The sequence below is a fragment of the Rhinopithecus bieti genome, unplaced genomic scaffold (assembly GCF_001698545.2).
Source record: "Rhinopithecus bieti isolate Rb0 unplaced genomic scaffold, ASM169854v2 scaffold_3043, whole genome shotgun sequence".
Taxonomy (NCBI): domain Eukaryota; kingdom Metazoa; phylum Chordata; class Mammalia; order Primates; family Cercopithecidae; genus Rhinopithecus; species Rhinopithecus bieti.
The window spans coordinates 4,858,409-4,870,972 of NW_016804580.1; the positions used below are offsets into that span (position 1 = coordinate 4,858,409).

A 12,564-nucleotide genomic window follows, 5' to 3' on the forward strand; every position below is an offset into this window, starting at 1 on the left:
AAAGAAAAGAATTTCAAATAAAATTAAAAATTTGAAAAGACATTAAGGTTAGGGCAAGTGTCTCACACCTGTAATTCCAGCACTTTGGGAGGCCGAGGCAAATGAATCAATCATTTGAGGCCAGGAGTTCAAGACCAGCCTGACCAACATGGTGAAACCCCGTCTCTACTAAAAATACAAAATTTAGCCCAGCATGGTGGCACACGCCTGTAATGCCAGTAACTCAGGAGGCTGAGGCAGAAGAATCACTTGAATCAACCAGGTGGAAGTTGCAGTGAGCCGAGATCGCAACACTGCACTCCAGCCTGTGTGACAGAAAGAGTAAGACTCTGTCTCAAAAAAAAAAAAAAAAAAAAAAAAAAAGAAACAAAGAAAAGAAAAGAAAAAAGAAGACATACAAATAGCCACCAAATATATGACAAATTGTTAACATCACTAATCATAAGGGAAATGCAAATCAAAACCACAATAAGATATCATCTCACTCCAGTTAGAATGGCTATTATAAAAAAAATAAAAACATTTAAAAAAAAAAACAGATGCTGGTGAGGATGCAGAGAAAAGCAAACTCCTGTACTGTATATTGTGGGTGGAAGTGTAAATTAGTGTAGGCATTATGGAAAACAGTATGGAGGTTTCTCAAAAAGCTAAAAATAGAACTACAATATAATCTAGTAGTCTCACTACTGAGTATTTACCCAAAGAAAAAGAAATCAACATATCAAAGGAATACCTGTACCCACCCCTGTTCTTTGTAGCACTATTCATAATAGCCAAGATATAGAATCAACCAAGTGTTCGTCAACAGATGAATGGATAAAGAAAATGTGCGCACACACACACATATATACATATACGTACAATGGAATACTATCCAGCCATAGAAAAAATGGAAATCTTGTCATTCGTGGCAATATTGATAAGTCCGAAGGACATTGTGTTAAGTGAAATAAGTCAGCCACTCATATGTGGGAGCTTAAAAAAAAAAAAAAAAAAGATCTCATACAAGTAGAGAGTAGAATTGTTGATAGTAGAGGATGGGAAGGGTAGGGGGAGGGGAGGATGAAGAGAGATTGGCTAATAGATAGAAAATTACAGCTAGATGGGAGGAGTGAGTTCTGGAATTCCGCAGCACTGTAGGATGAATATGGTTAACTACAATTTATTGTATATCTTCAAAAACCTAAAAGAGAGGATTTTGAGTGTTCACAGCACAAAGGAATGTTAAATGAGGTGATGGATATGCTAATTATCATGATTGGATCATTAAATATTGTATACACATATCAGATATCACTCTTCATCCCATAAATACCTACAATTTTTTTGAGACAGGGTCTCACTCTGTTGCACGGGCTGGAGTGCAGTGGCAAGATCACTGATCACCGCAGCCTTCCCCTCCCCAGGCTCAAGTAATCCTCCTACATCAGCCTGCGGAGTAGCTGGGACCACAGGCATGCACCACCACACAGGGATAATTTTTGTAATTTTTTTGTACAGACGGGGTTTTGCCCTGTTGCCCAGACTGGTCTTGAACTCCTGGGGTCAAGCGATACTTTCATCTTAGCCTCCCAAAGTGCTAGGATTACAGGTGTGAGCTACCATGCCCAGCCAATATGTACAATTATTTGTCAACTAAAAACAAAAGAAAAAATAATCAATATAGCATTAACTATTACTTATGTGTTATGTTATTACGTATATTATTAATTGCATACTATTAGTGAGATCCATTGTCTGTGAGGCTTTTCTTCATGCTATCTGAAAGAGGGAGAGTTGCAGAAAGAATCACAGAAGAACAGAATCTGAGTTCAAGGTAAACTGACAGAAGAGTTTCTATTGATATCTCAAAAATAATGAACCAAAACAATCCTGGTATCTTTTATGTCAAGATTAATAGGAAAAGACAAAATCGAGGAAACAGGAAAAAAATGAAGTTGACAGTAGTTAAACATGGCAGTTGTCTAATGATCTCCTAGGGCTGTTGACTTTCCAAATTTGCTCTATATTTGAAGGTCAAGTATGATTTCATAAAACAAGACTTTATTGCACATACAATATTCAATAGAGAAAGATATTTTTCTTCTCCTCACACACACTGACTAAGGACTAGAGAAGATGGTAAAGGGCAAAGAGCCTCAGGATGGATTCCCAGATTAGTTTCAAAATTCCTTTCCTTTATATTGTGTAATACTATGTTCCCTGCTAACAGCATTCCCCAAATACAGGAAACGAGGGAAACAAATCCTTTTGGGGGAGCTTGATTTGCAGAATTAAGTCATAAAATGATATCACCTGCATCTCTTGGTACACAAATCGTTATGGACTATTATGCATCAACGTCTAATGTCTTACGGGTATGGTTCTTGTCTCCCAATAAGTTCAAGTTTCATGAGTGTTCGGGCAATGTCCCATAGCACTTACAAAGCCCTATTTATGTACAACACAATCTTAATGACATGACAACCACTTAATACATACTTATTGAATTAAACTGAATTGATCAAGCTAAATTTAATAAATAACAGGAACTAAAAGGGAAACTACAATTTTAACTTAGGAAAACATCCCCCAGATGTCCCCTATCACCCCTCTCTCCTCCCCACACCCCACACTCAGCACCACTGTAGCTATTTTGCTTCTGTAATTATTGAGAAAATTCTATGCATATATTCAGAAATTCCTTGCAAGGACAACTAACCCACCCTGCATGTCCCCACTGCTCGCTGTCAACATTGGGCCTGGGTGATGCTGCCAGCATTCCAAGATTCCTGTGGGGAGGCCCTTTGAAGGTGGCATTTCCTTCCCAGCCTCAATACTGCCCCTGGGTTCTGGGAGAGGGAGAGCCAGGCCTCTCTAGAGTTGCCTGGAGTCTTGGACAAATAAGGTCTCCTCTCAACCCTCTATCCCCAAGACCTGCGCAGCCGACCTGCTGCCTGATACGCGTGCACATACTCACCCACTCCATGACCTCTGTCCATCCACTCTCCTATATCTGTGTGGCTTCCCCTCCAGGTGCCTGTGTGTCCTTGTGTCTGTCTCCTTATGCGTGTGGCTCGTGGAGACACTGTGGCGTGCATGTAGGGACAGAGTCAGCCTTGTGGCATCAGAGAGGTGCCTCTCCCTGCCTCTGGTCTGAAGTGAAGGATGTATACTGAGAAGTGCTGGAATAATTTTGGGAGCATATTTTAAGAATAGATCAATTGGAGATGATCAATAAAGATTTCCAAGGTATCTTTGAACTTCTTGCAGGGGAACATTTAGAAACTTGTTGAAGGAGCATATGTGATCAGGGATAAATTACTAAAGAAATAGAAAATTACAAGAGCAATAGGATAATTGAGTTGGACTTTACCAACTGCTGACAATTGTCCGAGGACCACCAGGAGAACTGATTTGCATGCTGTGATGTTTGCTGACGTTCTTTATTGTAGTTCTTTGTGTCTCCCCGTGCACCCTTGCATAGTTCAGAGTCCTTGAAATATTTTTTCTCATCCACAATAAAAATAGCTCTTTTTTGAAGATTCAATGACTACACACTCATTATATACAACTCACACCCTAGATCAAGCAATTTTAAAAGTAAAATTGCCTGAAATCCCCGACCTGATATAAATCAATATCATTTTAGTCATGTGTTTCTTGACCGCTTGATCTTCTATGATTTATTCATAAGCTTTGACAATTTTTATTGTCTTTTGCTTATCAGTTTGTAAGCACTAACTGTAAAGTACTAATAATATTTTGTTAATTGCCTTGCAAATATTTTTAGTAGTTTTGCTATATGAATGTTTTTACATTTGTAGTATCTACATAAATATATATATTTTGTGTGCTTGATACTTTTGCCATATAAAACCTTTTATATTTATAGAGTACAGTGCATCTGACCTTTTTTTAAAATATCTTTTGGATCTCCTGTTACAGGGAGACAAGCTTTCTGGAATACCATTAAGCTGCAGGCAGTAGAGTTGGATATAGCTCTTGAAGAACTATATTTCTTTGCTCATAACTGTCTTGAAATATCACCTTCGTATATACACCAATACTTATTTTTTGTTTGAAATAATCACAGAGATCACATAAAAATTGTGTTCTTTTCCATAGCTATTAAATACTACTAAAAAAGACACTGACAGGCGAGGCATGGTGGCTCATGCCTGTAATCTCAGCACTTTGGGAGGCTGAGATGGGCGGATCACCTTAGGTCAGGGTTCGAGACCAGCCTGGCCAACATGGGAAAACCCCATCTCTACTAAAAACATAAAAATTAGCCGTGCATGGTGGCACATGCCTGTAATCCCAACTACTTGGGAGGTTGAAGCAGGAGAATCACTTGAACTCAGGAGGTGGAAGTTGCAGTAAGCCGAGACTGCACTACTGCATTCCGGCCTGGGCAACAGAGTGAGACTCCATCTCAAAAAAAAAGAAAAAAAAAAGACACTAATACCCAGGAGCAGTGACTCACATCTGTAATCCCAGCACTTTGAGAAGCCAAGGGAAGCAGATCCCTTGAGCTCAGGAGTTCAAGACCAGCCTGGGCAACATGGCAAAACCCCATCACTATTAAAAAAAAAAAAATTTGCTGGGCCTGATGGTGCATGCCTATAGTCCCAGCTACTTTGGGGGCTAAAGCAGGAGGATCTCTTGTGCCTGGGAGGTTAAGGTTGCAGTGAGTCATGTTCCTGCCACTTTACTCTAGCCTGGGTGACAAAGTGAGATCCTGTCTTAAAAAAAAGACACTAATAGAGAATGAAACACATTCAATAAAATAATATTTTCATATTTCTTTTAAGTGTGCTCATGCAGAAAATGTGTGAAAATCCATTTCAAAAGCCTTGAAAAATGAGAATATACTACTTGATATGAATTTATAGGTCATTTACTTAGGTTTATACATCATTTATTGATCCTTAGACTTTAAGTTTGAGAAAAAGTTTAAGACGAGTTATTTAGATGACATTTATCTTCCTCTCTGTTTTCTTTGTCTTATATGGAAATACATTATTTTTGCCTATCACTTTGGTTACATATATTAGCTTTATCAATAGGCATAACCCGTATAGCAAGCTGAAATAATTGGATCTTATGTGGTATCTTTTAGCTGCATCATTTAAGCCAGTAGATATTTCCATACACAACATTTTTATGCACTTTCATGTTTCTGGTTAACCTGTTAAAGCTATTCCATTTTCTATTTCTCTATGTCATTATAAGGTAGTGTGTAAAAAAAGATACAATTGACTGATAAATCAGAAGTTATCCAACATAAGAAAAAAAATATATAAAACATAAAATAAAAAACACTTGTCTAAACACTCTGAATGTAACACTATTCTCTCTCTTTTTTTTGGAACGGTAAAGGACAGTATCAAAAAATCATAGAATTAAAATAGCAGCTCCTTTCTTTTATGTGCATTTTTATCTAAATGAAATCTGTCATACTTCAGGGCCTATGTTCAGTGTGATACTTTTGTGGAGGCTCAGTCTATAGCCAAAACTGTGTGTGTTGATACTAAGATTCGGAAAAACTTCATTTTTTTTCTCTTTCAATTCTATTCATTATACTGAGACATTTATTTTCTAGAAGGAAAAAGGACAGATGTTAAAGTTTTTTTTTCCGATTTGTACTTTTGATTCATGATCTGATTTTTCGTAAGGAAGCCTCGACCGGGTTTGTTTTCCTATTGAAGATCTCTCATTTCTGTGAGTCTTCACTGTCAAGAGCAAGCAGGGGATAGAATGTACCAAGTAACTTAGCAACCATCCAAATTCCATCCACATTCCAGGCCTGTGCTCCAGTTCTACGGGAAACACCATTCAATTCAGAAACAGACAAGAAAGAGGGTTGAAACCTTCATGACAATGCTAGAGAATTAACAGTGAGAGACGCATTAAGCAGCAACACAGTTTTGCCTTTTACAAGCTCCCTGAGGTTTTATTTCAGTCAGAGGACCAAGATTTCCGTTCAAGTCGCTGGAAGAAAAGAGCTGTCATTTATGGAAAGAGAACAAGTTTAAGGAGCAGAGGGAATTAAAAGTTCAGTTCTGACATGTTAAGTTCCAAACAATTTAATGGGTGTTTTCTCCGAAGAAGGATTATAGTCAGCAGGTAATTTTCAGGTGAGAAGGTGAGAGGGGTGAAGGAGTGGTAAAATGCTTGAGCCCCAAGGCATGCCAGCTTTTAGACACCTAAAGATGAGCATGAATGAGCTAAGGAGACTGAAAAACAGGTCAGTGATAGAGATATGCTAAAAGTTAAATAAATTAAGTGTAAAAAAAAGAAGAATGATCAACTGAACAAGTACTGAAATTGGTAGACAAGATGACAACAATATTGATTCTGGTAACAGAAAAGTCCCTGGGACATTAACAAGAGGTTTCAGAGCAGTGCTAGGGACAAAAGCCTGATGGGAAGGCCTTCTAGGGTGACTGGAAAGGCAAGGAGATCCCTTTTGTTACTTCCTGTGCATAGCAGGAAAAGTAATTAACATATGGAGAATTCACAATCTTGCACTGCCTTTAACTTTGTGATTTTTGATGAACATTTACAATTAAAAAGTTAAGCTATATGATCTTTACCCTTCATTTGAACATTTTCTAGTCTATAATCCCTCCTTAAATAATGCTTTCCCAAATTTGACTTTAGTTTCTTAACTATATTTTAGATTTAAATATACCTGCTTTCTCTACTTTCCATTCTCTTTCTCTGTCTCTCTCTCTCCCCCAACTCCCTCTGTGTGTGTGTGTGTGTGTGTGTGTGTGTGTGTGTGTGTGTCACTGAGTCTCCCTTTAAGTCAGGTAGAAGAGGAAAACTACCACACTACCATTAATAAGTCCATTATAAATATGAGCTAATATTATTTAAAACATAGATGAAAATGAAAAATTCACAACTTTTGACATGGGAAACAATCATGACATTTCTGTCCAGGCTATTTTCTATATTATAAAACTAAATAGCCCCTCCTGAATTTAACGTTGCTATTTTGTTTTAGGCTTTTTAAAAAATACAGATATGGAGGCAAATAATTCTTTTAATCAAACATATTCCTACTTTATAAGGTGGCTTTCGTGCCATTTACTGAATAATTTTATATTTGTGAAGTGCTTTGAGCTACGCAGGAAATCTGTGAAAAATGAATACACAGAGAACCAGCTATGTCTTCAATTTGTTCCAAGATGGAATGAAACTTTTCATCCTGATTAGGGAATAAATATGAAATACTGATAATCTTGGATTCATGTCATGATGCTAACCTGTATGTCTCTCTTTCACTGATAAAATATACAGAAACCCTTTATGGGATGTTAATTGTTACAAACCATGTCAAAATATAAGTCCATGGCGGAATCATTCTAAGGTGGCTCTCCAGTGCATCCTGCAAGGGTACGGTAGGCAGGAGGCCCCCGAGCCTCTGTGTCCTAGCCTGGTAGCAGCTGTCATCTGGGCAGCAAGGATGATTCACAGGGCTGAGATCCCAGGAGGCTCTTGCAGGGGCAGAGCCTTGGGGAGTTGAGTCAAGAGCCAGGATAACAAGCCAGAATTCACTTCCAAATCTGACTCAGAGCATAGGAGCTACCGAGACCAAAACAGGTGGCCACTTGGGCGTAGCATTTGGTGCCCCTTCAAATCAATGTTCTTTAATACATGGTAAGAGACAGAGCATTATCTTCTATTACCCAGAGCAATTTAGTTCTGGTAACACCCTTAAAATCTCACCCAGCAAAACTGAAGCATTGAAACTATGTTCCTATCCTCCTGAGAACGTACTTTAGGAATAAGGGTCATTTATTGTTACTAAAACATGCCTCTACCGTGACCAAGGCATACTCCTCTTATTTCCTCTTTTACATAGACTTTAAACTGTAGACTATAAAGAATAGACTTAATTTTTCGAGCTGTTTAGGTTTATAGAAATATTGAACAGGAAGTATAGAGTAATATACCTCCTCCCCTGCCCCAATATAGTTTCCCTTATTAGTATCTTGCACTAGTCTGGTACATTTGTTACAAATGATGAATCAATATTGATACACAATTAACTAAAGTCCATAGTTTAAATGAGAATCAACTCTTTGTTGCACAACTCTATAGGTTTTGAAAAATGCTTAATGTCACTCATTCATCATTATAGTATACAAAATACAGTATACAAAATAATTTCTCTGTCCTAAAAACCTAGCATGCTTTACCTATTCATTTCTCCATTTTCCTTTTGATGTAGTTTATCAAAGTATTCCTTACAAAAGTTATCCCTATCATCACATTTTCAGTGATGTTTCATTACCTGGGAGGTATTTTAGTATCCCTTACAGAGAAACAACTGTCCGGCTGGTCCACTAGTAATCAGATTCTCACTCTATGGATGGAAAAATTGCCAGCTTCCATCTCAGTCTTACTGAAATAGAATTTCAAAAATTATGTCTAACAAGTGAGAAGGTGATAGGTGATTGCCATGGTGGGAATATGTCCACAGAGTTCATGTCTTGGACGCTTAATGCCCCATGCAACAGTGTTGGGAGGCAGGGCCTAATAAGAGGTAACTGATTAGGTCATGAGGACTGCCCTCATTAATGGATTAATGTCATTATTGAGGGAGTAGATTTGTTATTATAAGAGTGGGTTGTTATAACAGCAAGTTTTGCCCCTTCTTGCTCTCTCTTACTCTCATACTGCCTTGCCCTTCCACCTTCTGCCTTGGATGACACAGCAGGAATGCCCTCACCAGATACCATTACCATGCTCTTAGAATTCAAGATTCCAAGATTCTGGATTCTCTAGAATCATAAGATGAATAAAGTTATATTGTTTGTAAATTACCCAGTCTCAAGTATTCTCTTATACAGAATACTCAAGTATTTCTTTAAGCACAAAATGGACTGTCTAGTATTTATATGCAAGTTTGAAGAACAGCAAGAAAGATGAGGTACAATACTCATTAAAATTTTCATCATGCTAAAGTCACAGAAATACTGAGTAGAAGACAGAAAAAGGGGCAATGCCATCATTAAGGCAAGCTTAAGTTACACATCAAATTCTGGTTTCTTTTTACTAAGTTCTCTTGAATAAGAGTGGGTCTCTTCCTAAAGCAAGTTCAGGTTTCCTTTCTCTGTAGGGAGGTATAAGTTCCAATCACTTGCCACAGTTGTATTCAGGACATGAGTTAGGTTTTTATAAGATGCCTAGGCCTAAATATAATGGAAAGGCAGATCCGTAATTCAGAGCACACAAAGAGTTTCCCAAATTACTCAAGCTTGGGATACTCTGTGTCTTGCATTTTGAACATCACGCTTAAAGGAAAACTTTGATGGAGGGGGGTAGGAAATGAGCTGAAACATTTGGGTTGTGAAATATCAACGTAACTCAAGCTTTTCAGATTGATGCAAAATAGCATGAAGGAGAGACAGAGTGTAGTCACACCGAAAAAAGATATTTACACTCAGAGCTGAATGCAAATCCAACCCCAGCCACTTAGTAGCTGTGTGACCTTGCCTAGCTTGTGAAATCTTAGAACATCAAAGTTTTTCCATCTTTAAAATGAAGAAAATAATTATTTTGATAATTTAGATCAACAATACTGAGAGCTTGGCTCCCAGTGGGTTAGAACAAAAACAAGAACTACTATTTCTTTTGTGAATAAAAATAATTTATTACCGTATAGTCTATTAAGTGTATATTTTTTAACGGAAGCTTTTTGCTTGCTATAGAAAAGCTTCACCACTGAATTACCTGTTTCTTAGCACAATGTGTTTTGTGTTTGGCTGATTGTTTGTTGTGCTTGATGAAAAATGTTTTCATCATATATTTAATTTGATTGAACTATTCTATTGCAATAAATAGACAGCTTGCAGTGAAATAATGATTCATTTCTCGTTAGCAGAATTGAGTTTTGTTTCACAAACTTTAATTATTTTTTGAACGTAGAGAATAGCGTTTGAAAGAAATGATGGTGATAGCAGAAGTATAGTAACTTTCTAAGCCGACAAAAAGGAGGATTTCAAATGTAGATGATTATTTTTTGGGAGAAAGAAAAAGTAAACGAGTAGCAAAGTTTTCATTTTAGCCAGCTTTTCCTTCTGTAGGAAAATAGGCTTGGAGCTCACCCTTAACCTTCCCAAAACGTTAATGGCAAAAGAGGTCTGCCCAAGGCACAGAGAAGCATGAACAGGACCTTCTTAAAGCCAATTGTTTTATTCTTAGTTTTCCAGCCCCTTCCTCCTCATGGGAATTGTTGCTGAACTTTAATTTCCCACATCTACAATGAAGTTTAGAAAAAAAATTAAGGGATCAAAGAGAACTTTCAGATAAAATGAAATTTTTCCCTCGTGAAGCAGCAAATGTTTTATAAACAACAAGCAAACAAAGACAGTTAAGAAGAAAACATTATGTGTTAGCCAGATAACTCAAAACAGCAAAATTCATTTTAACAATTTATTTGGCTTTCATCAAAAGCATTTTATTGCAAAATCTGTTTTCATTTAGCTGTCACATTACTGCTTGTCATTAATTTATTGTTTATGAACCCCAAATCAAACATTTTTCTGTATGTGGGCAAATACTATTGGCAAATTAACACATCACCAGGGTTGGCACAGAGAAATAGCTAATCAATTATTTATAATTTTTCTCATGATCATTCTTGTTTTCCTGACTTTAATAGATCTTGACCAAAAACTATTAATAGAAATATGAGAATTGAAGATATACTACAACTAAATGAGAGACATCACAACCAAGTCACTGGATCAAGTGTTTGATCATTGTGGTGACTGAGAGGCAGAGAAAAACTGAATCAATTACACAGAGCCACAGAACACTGTAAGAGGGAAAAGAGAACGGACAAGAGCCAGGCTCTTATTCAAAGCCAGAGCAGATACACTTTCTGTTTCCTTCCTTAGAAATTCAACCATTGGTCCAATGTTGGTTCTTTAAACATTTCATTATTCACTCAATAAATAAATTATGCTGGGTGTGGTGGCTTACATTCATATCCTAGAGCATTAGGAGACCTGGGTGGGAGGATTGCTTGAGGCCAGCAGTGCCAGACCAACCTGAACAAAAATTAGCAAGCATGGTGGCACACACCTATAGTTCCAGCTACTTGGGAAACTGAGGCAGGAGGATTACTTGAGTCCAGGAGTTTGAGGCTTCAGTGAGCTATGATTGCACCACTGCACTCCAGTCTCAGCAACAGAGGGATGCCCTGTCTCTAAAATATATCAATAAATATTGACACCTATGATGTACCAAGACTATTGAAAGTACTGAGAAGACAGTAGGGAAAAAAAGTGATAAGTCCTCAGTTCTCAGGGGCCTTACATTCCAATGGAACTGGAAGAAAAAAAATAACACATAAATATACATTTCAGGGAATGGAAAGCTCTAAGAAGGCAGATAAAAAAGAGAAAGAGATAAACGTGCTGGAATGTGCTATTTTAGGTAAGGTGATAGGGAAGGCCTGTTTGAGGAGACCTTTACAAGAAGCCTGAATGACGTAAGGGAATGAACCACACACATATTGGAGGGAAGAGCATTCCAGGCAGAGGGAACCTCAAGGACCAAGATGCTGAGGAAGGAGCATGCGTGGGGTATTCTAAGACCATCTGAAAGGCTGAGGAAACTTGGCCACAATGAGCAAGGGGAAAAGTGATCAAGGTTGAACATCCCACATCCAAGCTCTGAAATGCTCCAATGAGCATTCCCTTTGAGCATCATGCTGGCGCTCAAGACGTTTGGATTGGGGAGCATTTGGATTTCAGATTTTTAGATTTCGGATACTCAACCAGTAAGGATAATGTAAATATTCCAAAATCAAAAAAAAAAAAAAAAAAAAAAACCTCCAAAATCTGAAACATTTCTGGTCCCAAGCATTTTAGGGAAGGGATTCTCAACCTGTGGTAGGTCTTTTGATCTATGGTGATTTGACTCTGATTGACATGGGAAACCTTGGAGGAGGGTCAGCAGGCAGTGACTTGCTCTGATGTTGAGTATAACAGGCTGTTTTTGCTGCTGTGTGGAAAATAGACTATCGGGAAGCAAACAGGGAAATCAGAAAACAAGGTGAGAGGCTTTTGCAATTGACAGACCATAGGTGCTTGGTGGCTGGGACTGACAGTCATGAAGTCGGTCAGAAAAGGTCATACTGGGGATATACTTTGAAGGCAGAGCCAACAGGAATGGATGGAAGGTATGGAAAGAGAAGACTGAAGGATGACTACAAATTTATTGACCAGAACAATTATAAAAATGAGGTGGCCATTTACTGAAAATGTGATTGTGGGCAAGGAACAAGTTTGGGTACTGGGGAATCCAGGATTAAGTTTGAAACTTGTTTGTTACACTGGATTATCTTATTAGACATCCAAATGGAGTGTCCAGCAGTCACCTAAATACACAAGTTAGATGTTAAGGGAGTGGTCAGAATTGGATAACTACATGTTAGAGACATCAGTATGTTGGTAGTATTTAAACTATGTCATTACCCAGGAAATGAGTTTTGATAGGAATAGTCATCAGCCTGAATAACTGACCTTACTGACAGAAGACTTCCTTTTCTGTCCC

The 12,564-nt window shown here is 37.9% G+C and overlaps 1 long non-coding RNA gene across 2 annotated transcripts in view; it reads left to right on the forward strand.

Annotated features, from left to right (window-relative positions):
- Positions 1-5,802: 5,802 nt before the first annotated feature.
- LOC108527733 (uncharacterized) overlaps positions 5,803-12,564 on the forward strand; it is a 13,645-nt gene continuing 6,883 nt past the window's right edge. The window contains exon 1 of one of the 2 annotated variants that reach the window (XR_001884911.1): positions 5,803-6,232. This is a non-coding gene — a long non-coding RNA (uncharacterized LOC108527733). The remainder of the gene's footprint in view (positions 6,233-12,564) is intronic. The other variant, XR_001884912.1, reaches the window with a different exon arrangement.